At 38.7% G+C, this 5,954-nt stretch overlaps 1 long non-coding RNA gene across 2 annotated transcripts; it reads right to left on the bottom strand.

Annotated features, from left to right (window-relative positions):
• Positions 1 to 3,456: 3,456 nt before the first annotated feature.
• LOC123434023 lies at positions 3,457 to 5,523 on the bottom strand. 2 transcript variants are annotated; one of them, XR_006625327.1, is made up of 3 exons: positions 5,034 to 5,523; positions 3,714 to 3,757; positions 3,457 to 3,584 (listed from the first exon to the last, which is right to left on the bottom strand). It is a non-coding gene; the product is annotated as an uncharacterized LOC123434023 (long non-coding RNA). The 2 variants fall into 2 exon arrangements; XR_006625321.1 differs by having other exon boundaries at positions 3,466 to 3,587.
• Positions 5,524 to 5,954: the final 431 nt, after the last annotated feature.

Raw genomic sequence — 5,954 nt, 5'->3', positions numbered from 1 at the left:
ATTCTTGATTCATTATGCTCAACAGGATTTAATGGATGATGAAGTGGACAACATATTAAAAAAAGAAACAAAGAAACTTAATGAGCCAGTTAAGAAGGTGATTCAATACTTCAGCATACAAACTTCTATTTGCATAAATCCATCTCTTAATTCATCCGTTTATGTGATTTTGCAGGTAAAAATCACCAAGTGTGAACTTAGCAAAAACATATGTGAGTTGGTCCCTGTGAAAGAGGAGCCAGAGGATAAAAGCAATGGGAGCACAATACATCAGAAGGAGCATCAACAAAAAAAGTCATCAACAAGTTTCGAAGGCGTGAAAAGGAGGCGAAGATCTGTTGTATTATCAGACTCCGAAGATGAAGAAAATGAAAATAATATACCAGTAATATCAAAAAAAGCAGTGCCCGAAAGTACCAGAAGTGTTCAGGCAAAAAACAGAAAGACAAAGGTTGAACATCAAGGCTCATATGATTGTAATGCCAAAGATAATAGTATCGTCAATGCAGCCACAAGGATGACACGAAGTTTGACTAAAAAAGTCTATCAACATCAAGACCAAAGAAACTGATGTAAAATTGGAGGACACAAGTCGTCAACTGGAAGATCAAGTTTGCGAAACAAGACCCAAGAGAGGAAGGACCTCTTCCAGAAACTTTTTGGGACAGTAGTTTATCCACGAAAATAAGCCAGTGTATATCCTCATAACAAAGGAGTAGATGTTGTTTACTTGGTGAACTTTGGGTATAGAACATATTCATTATTTTGATGTATCTGAAAATCGGCAATATTTAGCACATTTATATATATGGTCAATATGTATTCACATGCAATGCAAAGTGGCCTGAGATCCAATACATGCTAGATGAAGCGGGAGGTGGCCAAAAGCCAGCCGATCGGCCAGATATTGTTCACAGGGTATTTATGATCAAACTAAAGGAGCTAATGAGAGACATAAAAGAAAAAAGGTACTTTGGAGAAACAGTTGCAAGTAAGTCCATCGACTACCAATCTTTACTCTTTCATGACTCTTCCTCTTTAGTAACATGCATCATCTTATAGTCCGTCAGACTCTACCTCTTCAGTAACATGCATTCCAGTTTTAGCTAAATCTGACAAACTATTAATCAACTGCAGTCATCTACACAATAGAATTCCAGAAGAGAGGACTCCCGCATGCCCACATACTAATATTTTTGAAGGATAAAGACAAGTACCCAGAACCATCGCAAATCGACAAAATAATAAGCGCTGAGATCCCAAACAAGGATGAGGATCCGGAGGCATTTGAAGCTGTTGAGAACTTCATGATGCATGGCCCGTGCGGAGAGGCTAAGAAAAACTCACCATGCATGGTGGACCATAGATGCACCAAGCATTTCCCAAAAAGATACAATGTCAGTACTACCATTGACGAGGATGAGTTTCCAGTATATAAAAGGAGGGATGACGGAAGGCAGATCAAAAAGGGAGGAGTGATGCTCGACAACAGATTTGTCGTGCCATACAACCGGAATCTTCTGGTCAAATTTCAAGCTCATATAAATGTCGAGTGGTGCAATAGGTCCAGATCAATCAAGTACCTATTCAAGTATATCCATAAAGACGATGACCATGTTACAGCCTTGCTCAAGGAAAGGGGCACGGCAAACGAAACTGACGAGATCAAGAAATACCTAGAGATGAGATACATATCAACATCAGAAGCATGTTGGAGGATATTTCAGTTTGATCTTCAGTATCGTGATCCAGCAGTTGAGAGACTACCTTTCCATCTTGAAAATGAGCAGCAAGTCGTTTTTCTAGACTCCACTGACCTTGAAAAGATAGTAACAAGGGAAGGATCTAAAATTACCAAGTTCACTCAGTGGATGGAGGCAAATAAAATATACGAGCTAGGGAAAGAATTGACTTACGCAGAATTCCCTACAAAGTTTGTATGGAAAAGCGAAACAAAAACTTGGCAAAAGCAAAAAAGGGACTACGCAATTGGAAGAATCTATTATGCACATCCCGCAAGTGGAGAGCGATACCATGTGAGGATGCTTCTAAACACCAAGAAAGGATGCACATCATTTGAGGACATTAGGACCGTTGATGGAGTCACTCACCCAACATACAAATCAGCATGCCAAGCCCTCGGATTTCTCGATGATGACACTGAGTGGATTGACTGTATCAATGAAGCATCAAGTTGGGCATCCGGAACACAACTGCGTCAGTTATTCACCACCATATTGTCCCATTGCGAAGTCACAAACCCAAAGGTACTGTGGGATTCAACATGGGAGGCGCTGTGTGAAGATATGCAATACAAAAGAAGGACTATTCTAAACTTTCCGGCACTTCGGCTCACAAACACACAGAAAAAAGCCTATGGTTTGATTGAGATAGAAAAACTGATGAGGCAAGTAGGAAAGTCACTAAAGGACTATCCAGACATAGAACTACCAAATGCCGCAGAGCTAGACGAACTTGGGAATAGGCTAATAAACGAAGAGATCAAATACGACATGGACAAACTCAAGGATGAGCACAATATCATACTAAACAATCTTAACCAAGACCAGAAAAAAGCCTATGATGCAATTATGGAATCAGTTGACAGAGAACAAGGAAAGCAGATATTTCTCGAAGGCTACGGTGGCACAGGAAAAACCTATCTATGGAAAGCAATAACGACAAAGCTAAGGTCAGAGGGGAAGATAGTGCTTGCAGTAGCATCATGTGGCATTGCAGCGTTGCTTCTCCAAGGTGGGAGAACGGCACACTCAAGGTTCCGCATTCCACTTAATATCACCGAAGAATCAACGTGTGAAATAAAACAAGGGTCGCATTTGGCTGAATTGCTAAAGAAGACATCACTTATATTGTGGGACAAAGCTCCTATGGCAAACAAACACTGCTTTGAGGCACTAGACAAAAGCCTTAGAGATATTCTCAGGTTCACTAATGAAAACAGCAATGGAAAGCCATTTGGTGGAATGACAGTTATACTAGGAGGCGACTTCAGACAAATCCTGCCAGTTATAACCAAAGGAAGGAGAGAGCAGATAGTTAATGCTTCAATCAAAAGGTCATATCTGTGGAAACACTTTGAAATATTTGAGTTAACACAAAACATGTGGCTGAAGTGTTTGTCGGATGATCCAATACAAAAGCAAAAAGTAGCTGAATTTGCAGAGTGGATACTACAGATTGGCGATGGGAAAACAACATCAGATGAAGGAGAGGATTGGATAAAAATACCAAAGGACCTACTGCTAGAGAAAGGAGAAAATCGTAAGGAACAAATCGTCAAAAGCATATACCCAAAGTTACTGCAAAAATACTGTGAGCGGGATTACCTAGAAGAAAGAGCAATATTATGTCCAAGAAATGATACCGTCAAGGAGATAAACAACCACATAATGAGCCAAATACAAGGTGAAGATGTCACATACCTAAGCCTGGACACAGTGTGCAAGGCCACGACAAACACCAACATCATAATGAACATGCAGCCTACTGAGTTCCTCAACACCTTGACATCCCCAGGAATCCCAGACCATAAGTTAACACTGAAGGTGGGTTTGCCGGTAATGCTACTACCAACATCAACCAAGCAGCAGGTTTATGCAATGGTACAAGAATGACAATTACACAACTTGGAAACAAATACATCGAGACACAAATAATCACAGGAACACACGTCGGCGACAAGGTATACATACCTCGAATCATCATGTCACCAAGTGACTCAAAATGGCCATTCATACTGAAAAGAAGGCAATATCCATTATCAGTGTGCTTCGCAATGACGATAAACAAGAGCCAAGGTCAGTCCTTAAACAAGGTAGGCATATATTTGCCTAAGCAAGTGTTCTGCCATGGACAACTATATGTCGCACTATCAAGAGTGACAAACAAAGAAGGATTGAAGGTGCTGATTGATGACGAAGAGTGTCCAACTGAAGATGTCGCAAAGAATATTGTCTACAAAGAGATATTTTGACTGACTGTGCAGTTGATCAAGTCTATAAAACTATAATTCTCGCTAGACAATTCATATATGATTATATAGTCACAGACAACCTTACCATACATAATCGACAACATATGTACTTGCTCGACAACTATATATATATGTTTGATCTTTCCTCAAAATATTAATTTTTAATTAGTTATTTATCCTTGAATGTTTTTAACACAATAAATATCAGCAGATGAAACAATGAAATCACCAATGGATTCCACCTACAAAGCCACGATCAACAACAATAAAATCTATTAACGAATAATATCAAAATCCAAATCTTTTAACATTCTAAAAAAAGTTCACCAATTAATTACGCCTAAATAGGCATTACTAATCTCTCACACTCAACAATCAAATCTCTCTCACGGATAGTTTCCAAGTCCCCATATCTACTCTATTTGTCCCTCTAAAAAAAGGCATTAGCCTACTCTATGTATGTGTACATACGGATCTTTTCTCTTTCAGTAAACATACAAATTTCTGTTCATCAGTTCTGTATCAGTGAACTGACTCTTTCATGTTTGTACAGGTAATTTCTTTCTACTATAATGTCTCTATAAACTTCGAGAAGTAAATTTTTAGAGAAAAAAATACAGATCGTACATTTTTCATTTCGCAATGGATACAAAATCTATTGAATGTACCATCATATCTCCAGTACCAATTACTTCTAGAAGATCACAATCCTAATTTTAATTCCTCTAATGAATAGTCCCCAAATCTCAATCTCCATTGAATCAGCTCCATCAAAAAGTGCATGCAGCATGGAGATTTCAATATCTTCTTTATTCAATCTTGAGCGTGGTTGTCGCATGGATATTTTACTAAACAATTTCTAATCTGGGATGAAATTACAACGCATAATCTGCTACAATATAAAGATGAAAGATTCTAATTTTGGAAAACGTATAGCCAAATATCCAAATTTAATTCAACAGAAAAAATATGTTAATGAAATTATGATGCACATTATGCAAAGCAAGAGGCAAATGGGATAGCACAAAGGGATTCATACCTGTCAGTACGTCTGCAGCCTAAGACGACAGGAACAACACACAGAAGATGGCCCCTCAACCAAATCACAAAGCTATATGTCCGAGCGCCAATGGACGGCCTCGCTGGTGGGCAAGACCTGATCCGCAGCGCATGTCCTGCCCTCGGCAAAAACTGGCCACAAACGTCACCTCCTCCAAGATTTGGCCATGGATGGGCAAGCAAATCAATCTGGTACAACAACAACACTTACAATTTGGTACAACATCTCCCCATGTACGGGAGGGCACTCAAATTTGGGGCGGCAGCATCAGTTTCTTTTTCCGCTAGCAATTTGGTACAGCATCGCTCCATGGACGGGCAGGGCACTCAGATTTGGGGTAGAATCACCCATGGACTGGCTGCCTCGATTTCTTTCAATTCCCTTCAAAGGCGAAGAAGAAAGGAAATGTTTTTTTCCACTCTACAAAAGCGGTGTACATCCCTTCAAGGGAAAAGAAAAACGTGCACATTTCTTCTCACAAAAATAAAATGGTGGGATGGGAAATTGAGAAGCACGTTATACAGTATATTTTTAATTAAGCGCGTTCTACATTGGTCTGACTAAACTGAGAGGGATGAAAAAATGAAGATGCAACTTTAATTTAAATTTGTTATACGATTGGATCCATTTCGCTTCATAATTTCATACAAATAAATGGACGAAAGATCTAGCAAATAATTGTTAAGTAGACAAAACATACAAAGAAAACATCTTCGCTCAGTGAAAAATAGCATGGTCAAAGCACACCCTAAATTTTGGTCCAATCATCTTTTAAAGATATTTTGATCCAATCTAAGAACAAAGTATGCATGGAATAAAATTTAAATAATCGTATGCGTAGATCTTTAAAACATAACTTCACATTAATATTTTGTTTGAAATTATATAAAAAGCATAAGT

This window comes from Hordeum vulgare, chromosome 1H (genome assembly GCF_904849725.1).
Source record: "Hordeum vulgare subsp. vulgare chromosome 1H, MorexV3_pseudomolecules_assembly, whole genome shotgun sequence".
Lineage (NCBI taxonomy): Eukaryota > Viridiplantae > Streptophyta > Magnoliopsida > Poales > Poaceae > Hordeum > Hordeum vulgare.
Note: the sequence above shows the minus strand (reverse complement) of the source record. Positions and strands in the feature narration are given on the sequence as shown.